The following is a 12,738-nucleotide window of genomic DNA, read 5'->3' on the forward strand; positions in this document are numbered from 1 at the left end:
ATCGGGTCATGAGAGAGCAGACGAAAATTTCCGCAGAGGATTAAATTTCAAATTTTTTAAGAAGAAAGCACGAAGATACCTAAATTGTGTTCAATAGATCCAGAATTGATTAATATTAGACGTAAGCAGGTGAGTTTAATAAGAATAATTCTGATTTATGCATTGAAAATAACCTTGAAATTCGGCTTTCCTGTTAAGCCTGATGCTAGGCAGGGAAAGCATCGTATGCATTATCTAAAACGCCTTATCTTTTGTGGACATGCTTCAGGCTGGTGAATTACGCATCCGTATTGATAATGGATAGTTATTTGATAATTAACTCAGAGTTATTAAGTTAAACAGATTTTAGTAATGGATAATTTAGCAAATCAATGTTGCATTAAATATAACCATTGCTGCCATTTTAATTTAATAAACACATGAAATTTTTTTTTTTAAATATTTCCCATTTGCTACCGTTTTTTTGTTGTTGCTTTTTTATTCTTTGATCATATTTTAAAGGGCACAATATTTTGTAACTTTTAAAGGTTAACGAGATAAAAGTTTTCTTTTTATAAAACTTTTCCATTTTTTCAGAAATATATATATATATATATATTTTTTTTTGATACTTAGTGATATTTTTTAAAGATTAGAACAAAAAGAATTAATTTTCAATAGAATGAGTGTCAAAACTTCAAAAAAGTAAATGTAAAAGGAATTTTAAAATAACTTACCATTTAAATGGTGGATTAAAACCTGAATTTTTTTAATTATTTTTTTTTTAATATACAAGTAACGATTTAGGAAAGAAAGTGATAATACATATGTGTTTAACCCATCAATTTCCTATCACTAATTTTGCGATAATGGACGAAGAGCCTTTACGAAAAAGTGGTAATACATAAATGTTGAAACCATCTAGATATTTTCTTCTGTTACCCACCACTCTGGGTTTATAAAGGAGCTATAAATCGATTTCAGATTCAAATATAAATACTTTTATTATTAATATATTATGGTAGATAAAATAATATAGTTATATTATGGTAGATAATACTATAATAGTTCCGCAAAATAAAATATAAATACTTATATTTTAATGCTGTTATGTATAAGATACTTATAATACAATCTATAAATACTTATATTTGGGTCTTCAGTCAACGCGCAGTCCTGTTTTTATAACTAAAGTGGTAAATAAAAGAATGAAATATCCCCTTTTTTGTTTAGGCGTTTTTCCTACATGGACCACTTTTTGTGTCATAGCATTAATGGTTTAAAATCTTGAATTTGCCTATAGTTATTTTTTATTTATATATAGTGGTGACGAAAACCATTTTGAAATAAATTTATACATCCAAGAAATAAAAAAAGAGCAAAAATTTGATTACCACTTTAAATATAAAAATAACATTTTAGAATTTTTGGTTACAGCTCTTTGCAGTGGTTGCAATATTATGAAATTTTTAACTATTTAAATTTTTTTTTATTTATTTCATTATTATCCGTATCTTTGTACCTGCCCATAGCTAAAAATTTATGTATATGCATACCCTCCAACTGCTACGGAATTTCCGTAGTTTCAGAAATCTTCTTTTCAGACGGTAGCAAAATTAATGTCTAAATATTTAAAAAAAATTAATTTTAGCGTAACTTGTCCACTATTACTTATAAAAGTGCAGGCCATATGGCTAGATTCTTAAGTTCTGATAAAAGTTTTATGAGAGATCCATTTGCTTTAAAAATTTCTACTTTGGTTCGCTACCACTAGAAAGAATTATTTTCAAAATCCTCATAAGTTGGAGGGTATGTATATGTATCACAACGGAAAACTGCAAAAACAGATAAATCTTTTTATTTGATCTTGCTTTCGAATAGAGTAAAATTTCCATGAGTATCAATTTTTTTTTTAACAGATATAACATAGATATAAGATTGTTCACACAAGAAAAAAAGCAGCTATAAAAAGTTTATAATTTAGAATAGCAAGAGCTATTTTTACTCCTCCCGAAAATTAGAAGTAAATGAAATATATTTGCTACCAGTTTTTCTTTCTTGAATTAATTCGTAAATCCACTGCCGAAAGCATATCTAGCATTCGATATTTAATTAATATTTAAATTACCGCCTTTATTATGTTGTTGATGAAGGAGGTTGTTGACGGTAAATTGGTTAGTGTGTATAGATGGTACAGACCTGCGACACCCTGTATGGTGTCGAAGTTAGCAGTGAATAGCTTTTTAAAACGGTGTATTTTCTTTTTTTCAATGTGTTTCATGTATTTGTTTAAATTATATATAATTGTGGGCAAAATTATTACAAATCAACATTATTAAACAAATATAAAAATATATTAACATTTGCAAATTTTTACAAGTTTAGAACTTTCGTTACCGGTTCATGCGAAATCGTTAATATAATATATTTTAAGAATAAAAATATTTTAACTTTTATATATTTTTACAAGTCTAGAACTTTCGTTGTCGGTTCATCCGATATCGTTCCCTATAGTTAGTGTCAATAGAACAAATCAAGTGGTTACATATTGTCATCCAAATATTTTTGCACAAAATATGACATTTTTCTCAAGACAATAATATATTGTTCTTTTTTAAAATAAACTCATTGTGAAATATAAAAAATAAAATTTTGTAAAATATAAAAACTAAAATAGTTTTCAAAATAAGAAATTTTAACGTTGATTTTATCTTTATTGAGTACCACTCTTCCATGATAGATATAGTGTAACAACTTGCACTCTGCTTGAAATGAAAGTGCTCACGTATATTTTTTCCACCAGGATCAATTCTAAGATTGAAGAACCAAATTAATTTTGTTCCTTGTATACGTTGCCGTGAATGACCGATATCAAGAGAATGTTGACATTTACCAATGAATGTCAACAGCCGCTTAGGTGAATGTCCGAAATATTTGTTATATTCGATTTCGTATTAATTTATTCATTAGTTTTATCATATTTATTCGATATATTAATATCTGCTGAGGATAGATTGGGAGAAACTGCTTTCGGAGTACCAGGCAAATGTATACCAGGCTGTGGCACTGAACCTTAAAAAAACACCAATGGAGGGTATACCGGGAAGTGGTGCTTAACTAGACCGAGTATATATTTCGGACATTTACCAAAGCGACTTTGTGATTGTCAACATTCACCGGTAGAAGTCAACAACCACCAATTTCGGTCATTCACAGTAACATATACAAGTCATATTTTGCTAATGAAATTTGTGTTTTAAGTCAAAAATGCATCTTTTAAATGGTTTAAAAGCGGGTAAATATATCTATACGTTTTATGCCATATATATTTACAAGACAAATGCGTATAAGCTTTACACAAAACGCATCACCCAACCGTGACCAAATACCTAGCCCTGTTTCTGTCGGCTATATCTTTTAACAGCCATAATACATGGTAGGAATACTATCTAATTTTAAACTCGATCGATAGCATTTTCTCCAAACTTCTACAGCCCAACCAACGAGGGAACTTTCAGTTTCGACAGATTTAACATGCACTTTGCTGCAGTAACCCGTCGGTTGGTCAGTCGCTTGCCAAGATCGTACTCACGACCNTAAAAGAGAAAATAGTATATATTTACTACCACTTTAAATATGAAAATAAAATCTCCCGCAAAATGCGGGAGAGTTGGCAGGTATGAATAACCCGTCGGTTGGTCAGTCGCTTGCCAAGATCGTACTCACGACCTCCAACTCACCAATAGTGGAATGAGGGACACCTTTATCGACAGTGCCATCGTTAGCTTTATATAACAAAGACGCCAGCTTTTCCATTTTTCTGCTGGACTCTTTAATTGCACAAATGGAAAAAGTGCCTTCATGATAGGGTACCTGCTACCATTCAAACGTGGTAGCAGGTTTGCATTTAAGCTAAATGGAAATTTTCTTCATCTAGCTACTAATTTTGTTTTTAAAAAAAATACATCAACTGGTTCAGAAAAGATATAAATCATAAGATATAAATCATAAGATAAATAATTTCATATAATTGATAGATTTTTTTTGATAGGAATATTCAGTTTTTCCAATTGTAAGTGCTAAGAATAAAATATTTTAGTTACCAGTCTGTAACATTTTCATAGAGAGACATATCTCAAAAATGGATCATCAGCATATATACGCAGAGATGTCTACTTGCACCGATCAGCGGATAAATATTTTAGAGTGATAGTCTTTTAATGTATGATTCTTGGTTTAGTAAATTCCATTTATAGGATTTTTACTCACTTCTAAATAATTCTAAATCATCTATCATATGCCACTATGTTACAATAAACACGTTGAATGCCACGCTAATTTTACATGATTCTCCCGTCTGACCAAACGGTAAATAACTGCAAACTAAATTTGCAAATATTAAACATATTTTGCTAGTTTTTTAAAAGGTATGCATGACATATCTGTAAAAAGTAGTGAATTATATAAGCCTACGAATTGTTTTGAAATTGTGTGGATAAGAATCTACTAAATTGATTTTATTAAACCAAGAATTAATAAACAACCACTTGAAAATATTTATTCGCTGTCCAGAGCAAGTTGGCATCTCTGTGTATGTAAATAAAACTATTTTTGTGAGTTCTATATTGCATTGATTTCTTCAAACCATTTAAGTAACGATAATAATATTTAAAAATTTACTCGAATTATGTGTTTCTAATAATCTTGGCTTCGCCGGTCACCGGTGACCCCCGTGGCACTACGACAAAACTCAGTGCCGGTCACCGGTGACTCCCATGGCATTCAACTTGTTAAACCTGAAACTGTGTTGGGAATTTTAAAAAGTTGGCAAAATTAACCGAAAATCTACAAATTTTAGTTTGTAGTTNAAAAAAAAAAAAAAAAAAAAAAAAAAAAAAAAAAAAAAAAAAACATTTTGTCGAATCCGGAGCAGCTGGAATCTTTGTAAACACTTAATTTGGTAGATTTTGAATCATCATTATAATCTAACAAATGTAATTAAAAATCAAAACAATTGTATTAGAAGCTTGATGTTTTTAAGTGCTGATAAAATTTAAATAAATTCCTGATTGCTACCGGGATGCCAACTGCTCCGCGTTCGACAGCAATTTTTTTTTAAAAATGGCAAAATTTGTGGATTAACTCACTCACTCTTTTCGCTCACTTCAATTTTCAATTCGCTCACTCTTTTAAAGTGTCACAATCTGAAAACTACATTATGAAATTTCATTTTATATCATACTTTGACTTTTCGATATGTAGTGGTAGAAAAATTGATTAGAAGAAAAAATATTAAACTAAAAATAACTTAAATTTTGATAACACTAGAAAATATTTTTTTACGAAACAAAATATTTTAATTATTAAGTTGGCCTCATTAATTTCACTACTACTAAGAAACACATTTATCTTAAATGGTGAAGTAGTATGAGCAAATAAAAAAATAAAGTGTTAATTTATTTCTATGAATTCAAGTGTTATTTTTATTTTATTTTTTTATTTGTTAGCTATTGGCAAAAATTGATTTGAGTCTCAATTTTTTAACATGCTGGAAATCTTCTGGCTTTTGGCCTAATACTTTGGAAGAACACCAAGATTAAACAATATGGAAAACATAACCTTTTTAATTATTCATTTTCTGAGCTAGTTTTTCTATTTTTATTCTTACGAAAGTTTGAAATCCCGCTACACACGTAAGTCATTATTGTAGCTCGTGATTTGAGTTTCAATCAATGTATTAAAAAAGTATTTTACTGAGAATTTCAGATACCAGTATCTCTAATCTCAGTTGAAATTTTATTCCTTTTAAGTGACATATAAAAAAATTCTCTGAGCATACTAATTAGAATTACATGAACAAATCTTTTAAATTAATTTTAAATTCGCGGAAATATGTCGGCCGAATCAGAGTTATCTCTCCAACTTTGACGCGATAAGCACTTAATAAAAATTAACGTGATCATGTATTAAAAACGCCGATATGAAAAAAATGGTTGTACAATGCAACAAAAAAGAAAAAGAAAAAAAAAAAAACGAACCACCATGAATAACTTTTGATCTAATGATCGGATCTTCACGTGCCAGGATGGCGACCTGGTGACCCGAAGGGTGACCTCAAATAAACTAATTGATTACTACAGTCGATATTTTAAGTTACGAAATCAGACTCAAAAACGTACTTTCTCTGAATAAACATACCTGTTTTTCAACTGATTTGAATTTCTGAAACAATGTGGAAAACACCGAACCCTACATTTCGATCAAAATATAGGTGGTAGCCACAATCTGGGAAATAATGGTCCCGATAGAAAAGAGATCCAAAGTTTGGAATCCTTAATGTTAATTTTACTTTTTTCTAATTTCATCATATCTTAGAAACTTTTTAAGCAAATTGAAAATTTTTTGCTCAGAATTATAAAATTATTCATTTATCCAATGATAATTCCATGTAAAAAAGAATTTTAAAAAAAAAATTATTTGATATTTTTTTATTATTTTATTTAATAATGATCAAAAAGATTTTAAAAAGTAAAGGTTTGCAATTTTTTACATCATTTTAAAAAATATAATTTTATGTAGGCAAATTACGAAGTTTGAATTAAATCGGTCGAATAGTTCATGAAAAATCGAATTTTAAGTTACTAAGTTACCAAAAGGTGTTCTAATTTTTTTTAAATTTACCATTAATAATGGTTGAAACCTGTAACTATATTTATATCCAGACAATGAATCATTATTTATTAGTCATTTAGTTTATTTTTTTTTTCAAAATATAAAACTGAAAAAATAAAAATAAAAATTCTTTCTATAGCATTATATTGAATAAATTATGAAAAGGATATGCATTAATAAAAAATAAAAATAAAAAATTTCTCATCGAACTTTTCAAATTTAAATGCACTGANTTCTAATTTTTTTTTAAATTTACCATATTTATATCCAGACAATAAATCATTATTTATTAGTCATTTAGTTTTTTTTTTTTTTCAAAATATAAAACTGAAAAAATAAAAATAAAAATTCTTTCTATAGCATTATATTGAATAAATTATGAAAAGGATATGCATTAATAAAAAATAAAAATAAAAAATTTCTCATCGAACTTTTCAAATTTAAATGCACTGAATTGGAACCTTTCCGAATTTAAAATAAAATTACCGAATTCGAAAGCGAAGAATCATGTTTCTCTGAAAACCATTTTCAACGATTTGTTACAGATCTTTTTGGAAAACTATAATTCGGCTTACTTTTTTTTTATTTTCAGCTTTTGAAACTATCAAAATCAAATTTGGAACTGGACCAGATGCCACTCCAGGCTTGCGAATTTAATGATTTGTCATAAATCCGATAATTTTAAGACTATATTTCATAAATGGATGATCGAAAAGAATTCCTTCTTCACATTCTTATATTATAACCGTTCTTAAACAGCAGATTCAAATTTGAGTTTACGTCTACCAATGTTCAATTCCGTAGCCTTGTAATTTTGAACCTAATCCAGAAGACAAGGGAACTCCTGGATTAAGTATTGGGAGAAATTTGCATTCGTGGAGAACTTTTTTGAGGGAACTAACCCGAATTTGCGTTAAATGGAGAGGAAAAGCACGAAAACCACCCACGGTTGACGGCAAGGGGACTTTAACCCATGATCCGTCTACCACTCAGGATATCTTACGTCAGCATGTGGTCGTTGTGAGCCGGTTGTGGAATTCGTATCTATCAGCCATCGCTGTGATTTGAACCTGGTTCACCTGGTTTTGAGAAGCGAATGCTTTATCCCCAAAGCCACCATGTCTGCCTTCTTCAAATTAAATATTACCGAAATATTTAAAAGTCTTTCTTTCGTTAGTACTCATATATTTCAGCTATTAATAAATTTTATTTATTTATTTAGGGTTCCCCTAAAAGATGCTCGATCATTTAGGGTTCCATTACTGTAAAATATTAGGAACTGTTGATTTACGAGTCTCATATGGGTCGTTCTATCTTAATTCCTATTATATTAATAATTATTCTATGTTAATAACTATTCTATATTAATAATAAATTCTCTTATTAATTTTAAGATGTAGAAATCGTACTTTCAAAAAAGAGCCAATTTAGAACCCCCTACCCTCCCCTGAGGTATAATTTGTTATGGAAACATGGAGGACTTTGTGATCCGACAGATTTACATACCTGCCAACTTTTACGCATTTGGTGTAAAATTTTATTTCGATATTTAAAATCATAGTAAAATGTATGCTTTCTATATACTCCTTGCATTTATAAACTTAATATATTATCTTTTTAACCACCACTATTTTTAAAAATATTTATCATATATATAAATATGTAATATTGTAGAGGTAATCCGTCAAAGACTTTTCAAAATACGGCTTATGTTTTTGCCTAAAATTGTAATTCAAATTCTGTTTAACCCCTTGGGGACGGGTGATTCAGAAAAGCATTTGTACAAAATCAGAATCAAGTTGCAATTAAATAAAAAGCGGTAACTTAAATGTTGTCGCTGCTAATTTGAAAGACTTACTTTGCTTTTTCTTTAATTATTGTTAGTTTAATCATATATATAATCAATGTTAGTTCAAAGTATAACTAAATAGTTTTATTTTGAACAAAGTAATGGTGAATTAAATAAATCAAACAATTATAACTCCGCCCACAAATAAACTGCTAAAGAATTACTTTGATTACCAGTTTTATCTTTTTATCCTGATTGATACAGTTTCATGCTGTCACGTATTTGTGACAGTCGGCGCGAAAGGGTTAACTACCACTGGGGAAATTCATCATCGAAAGGATTAAAAGTTACGGCACGGGGAGTCTACGGCCGGCTGGATTCGAACTCCCCTTCTCACGAGCGAGAGTCCAGCGCCCTGCCAACCAGGCTATCCCGTCCCTTCCAATTTATGTTGGATAATTAATTAGTTGTTTCGGATCCTATTTCCAGGGATGCCACTGCTGATTATAAATGCAAAAATTGGTAGAAACGTAATTAATTTTTGTTTATTTATTATATATCTAATTGTTCAATCGCAACTACCACTATTACGTACATTTCAAATTATTTATACTTAAGGCAAAAGTTACTTTGTCAAACTTCATATCAAATCCTTGCTATCACTTTCAATAGTATTAAAATTCCATACAAACTTACTCATTTAAATATCTTTCGATTAAATATTTGTCACCAATTTTTGCATATTTAGTCACCCTTTGCTGTCCTGCATTACAGAGTTCCGATGGGCTGATTTTTTTTTTTATAAAGTGGTAGTAAAAGGGAAATACACATCGATGTTTTAAGTAAGGATGTAAATTTTTAATTTAAATTAAATGTATGGTTGCGAAAAATATCTCGCGACCTTTTTAAATGTAAGCTGAACTTAGACATTTTTCAGAAATCTTGAGAAACCCTAGAATTCGTCTGAACCTATATTAATTTGCACCAACACAGTTGCCACGGACGACTAATAATAATTGAAACTAGCAAACATTTTTTTAGCCTATTTATTTTTATTTGATTACTNCCAGTCTTCTATTTCGTCTATATGGTCTTGTAGTTTTTGAAGAGCATGATTTGGGTTTCTGGATTTAATAATAATACCGGTATCGTCTGACCGTTTCTGAATAAGTTTTTATTTTAAATATGAATAATTTGAATTGTAAGTCATAGTGGTAGTTACGATTAAATAATTAAGGAGATATTAAATAAACAAAAGTGAATCGTGTTTCGTCCACTTTAAAATAGAACTATCATTTCGTGAAGATTAAATTTTTGTAACGCTCTTATTATCGTTTGCGTGCGAAGTAGTGTCCGTTATTTCATAGCTTTGGGCTTTCTAGATTTTATTATCCATTTCAGTACAGAAAAGAGATTTTTATAGTTTCTCCTTAATCTATCTAAATGCAGTGGTCTTAAGTTGCAAGTAGTTGTCTCTTCTTTTTTCGTAGTTTGTTGTGTAATGTTCTCCTTTTTTTAAAGAAAAAAGAAAGAAAGAAAAGGAATAGTTTGTAGTGATTTCTGGCAACTACTTTTAACGTTATTTTAATAAAGAAACAAAGTAACAAAAGAAACAAAACAAAGTAAAACACAACTAATTTTTCGAATCTGATGGGTACAAATCTTTCCTATTCCGTTAATTTATGTAGTGGAAATATTTTTGTAGCTAAGCGTGAACAAGAAATTGCGTATTTAGAGTCACGCGTAACTAATATTTAAGTTAGCCATTACGAATAATAAATAATTTATCCCTTTGGTCTCACTTTCACACGCGAAAGTACATTGAAGTTATTTCAATGGAAGGGAAGATACTTTCGACGTACTTAATTTCTTATAGGAAATAAACGAGCATTAAATACTCAATAAAATTGTAAGTATCAGATAATTTACAAGCATTTCTTAAATTAAGTATTCGTTATAGAGAAAAGCATACAAAGTTAAAGGTTAAATGAACAAATTTGAATAAAAAAAAAATTTCGAATAACTAACTAACTCATGTAAAGATGAATAAATATTTTTCTAATAATTCCTGATTTTGAACATAGGTTTAAATTAAATACTCCAGCAAAGTTCGTATCGTTACAGTAATGATACTTTAACGATGCAAACTTTGCTGGAGTATTTAATTAACAATTTAATCTACAATAATTCCTGATTTTGAACATAGGTGTGAATTAAATACTCCAGCAAAGTTCGTATCGTTAAAGTAATGATACTTTACGATACGAACTTTGCTGGAGTATTTAATTTACTCCTATGTTCGAAATCAGGATTTATTATAGATTAAACACTCCAGCAAAGTAGTGATACTTTAACGAGACGAACTTTGCTGGAGTATTTAATTTACAATTTAATCTACAATAATTCCTAATTTTGAACATGGGTGTAAATTAAATACTCCAGAAAAGTTCGTATCGTTAAAGTATCATTACTTTAACGATACGAACTTTGTTGGAGTGTTTAATCTACAATAATTATTTATTTTGAACGTGGGTGAAAATTACTCCATTAAATATTACTCCATAAAATGACTCCATACTCCAGCAAAGTTCGTGTCGTTAAAGTATCACTGCTGGAATGTTTAATCTACGAACTTCGCTGGAGTGCTTAATCTATAGTAAATCCTGATTTTAAACATAGGTGTAAATTAAATACTCCAGCAAAATTCGTATCGTTAAAGTATCATTACTTTAACAATACGAACTTTGCTGGAGCATTTAATTTACAATTTAATCTACAATTATTCATGATTTTGAACATAGGTGTATATTAATTACTCCATCTAAGTTCGTATCATTTAAGTAGTGATACTTTATAACGAGACAAATTTTGCTGGAGTATTTAATTTGCATCTATGTTCAAAATCAGAAATTATTAAGAAATATTTATTCATGTTTACATGAGCCAGTCTAGCTACCACTCAGTTACATAAGTGGTAACTACAACTTGAAACTTGTTTGTAATCACTATATTTTTTGAAAAAAGTAGTAGTAGTTAACTACATCTTAACAAAGAAGTTGATTGAAAGGGCCGTAATGGCCTCAGACGCTCAGTTCCACTACAACAAACGAACGAACAAAGAAGTCAATTTGTGTAAACTACAAAAATAATGTACCACTAGCTCTATGCAAAAAAGTAGCTGAACTCTCATATTTCGAATCTGGACATTTTGCACAAGCAACCGATCAGCCTGATTTGAAGGACATAACCTTTTCCCTCATTATTATAATTTTAATGATGACAAAGAACGCGATCCGCTTTCCAGGGCAATTTATAACAGCCCTCATTATGATTTTCTAGAACCCTTATTCATTTCGTCTTTGTTCTCTTTTTGGAAAATGTTCTATGCTACCTAAATAAGAATATACCCATACCGTTTAAAATTAGAATATGATATTTTTAAAACTTAAAATATGCTCAATTCAATAAATATTTTTTTAAAAATAATTTCTTTGAAGGACAAGTACCTTTATTTGGGGTTACTTGAGCCACTAAAGACATCTATCAATTCAAAATCATTAACTTAAGAGATTAATTTATTGTTTTGATAATTTGGTCTGCAGTTGTAGTTTAGCTCTACTTTCTGAAAGTTTTCTGAAACAGACATGTTAAAATCGAAAAAATAAATGTGTTTTTGTCAATACATAAATTCTTAAATTAATCAAGACATAATTTATTTTTGTCAAATGTTAAATCAAATAACAAGAATCAAATAATGAATATGTTAAAAAAAAGAGGAAAATTTTGGACATAAAACAATAAGAATGTAAACAAAGTGAATTTAAAGAAATATGGAATAAAATATGGACTAAAAATAAAGATTTGAATGGGGAAAATTGAAAATAATCTTGAATTTTCTAATGGGGTGCAACATTGTCAGGTTCATGTTGACAGATTTGGGAAAATCCAAGATAATGAAGAAGAAAAAAGTTCCCAACTTCCGGACATTTTTACAAAAATATTTTCGTTTCCAAATTTTTTGCTATTGTCCTATCAAATATAAGAAATGAATAATAAATAACGTGAAAAAAAAACAACTAGGAGGCTCCGCCCCCTGCTTGCTAACGCTCGCCAACCCCCAAGAATTGCTACGCAATCCTACGTGGTTCACGCCGTGAACCACGTAGGATTCTACAATACTATGTCTTTGATGATAAAATACTATGTCTTTGATGATAATATATTATGTCTTTGTGCTAGAACATTGTGTTCATTGGCGAGCGAGCGCAGCGAGCCATGGTTCACGGCGTGAACCACAT

General features: G+C 29.5%; 1 protein-coding gene across 2 annotated transcripts in view; it reads left to right on the forward strand.

The window, feature by feature from the left end:
- The window catches only part of LOC107438276 (serine-rich adhesin for platelets), a 69,916-nt gene continuing 57,178 nt past the window's right edge, over positions 1–12,738 (forward strand). The window contains exon 1 of one of the 2 annotated variants that reach the window (XM_043049694.2): positions 1–129. The gene's annotated coding sequence lies outside the window, so the exon portion shown is untranslated. The remainder of the gene's footprint in view (positions 130–12,738) is intronic. The other variant, XM_071177221.1, reaches the window with a different exon arrangement.

Source organism: Parasteatoda tepidariorum, chromosome 1, assembly GCF_043381705.1.
Source record: "Parasteatoda tepidariorum isolate YZ-2023 chromosome 1, CAS_Ptep_4.0, whole genome shotgun sequence".
Classification (NCBI taxonomy): Eukaryota; Metazoa; Arthropoda; class Arachnida; order Araneae; family Theridiidae; genus Parasteatoda; species Parasteatoda tepidariorum.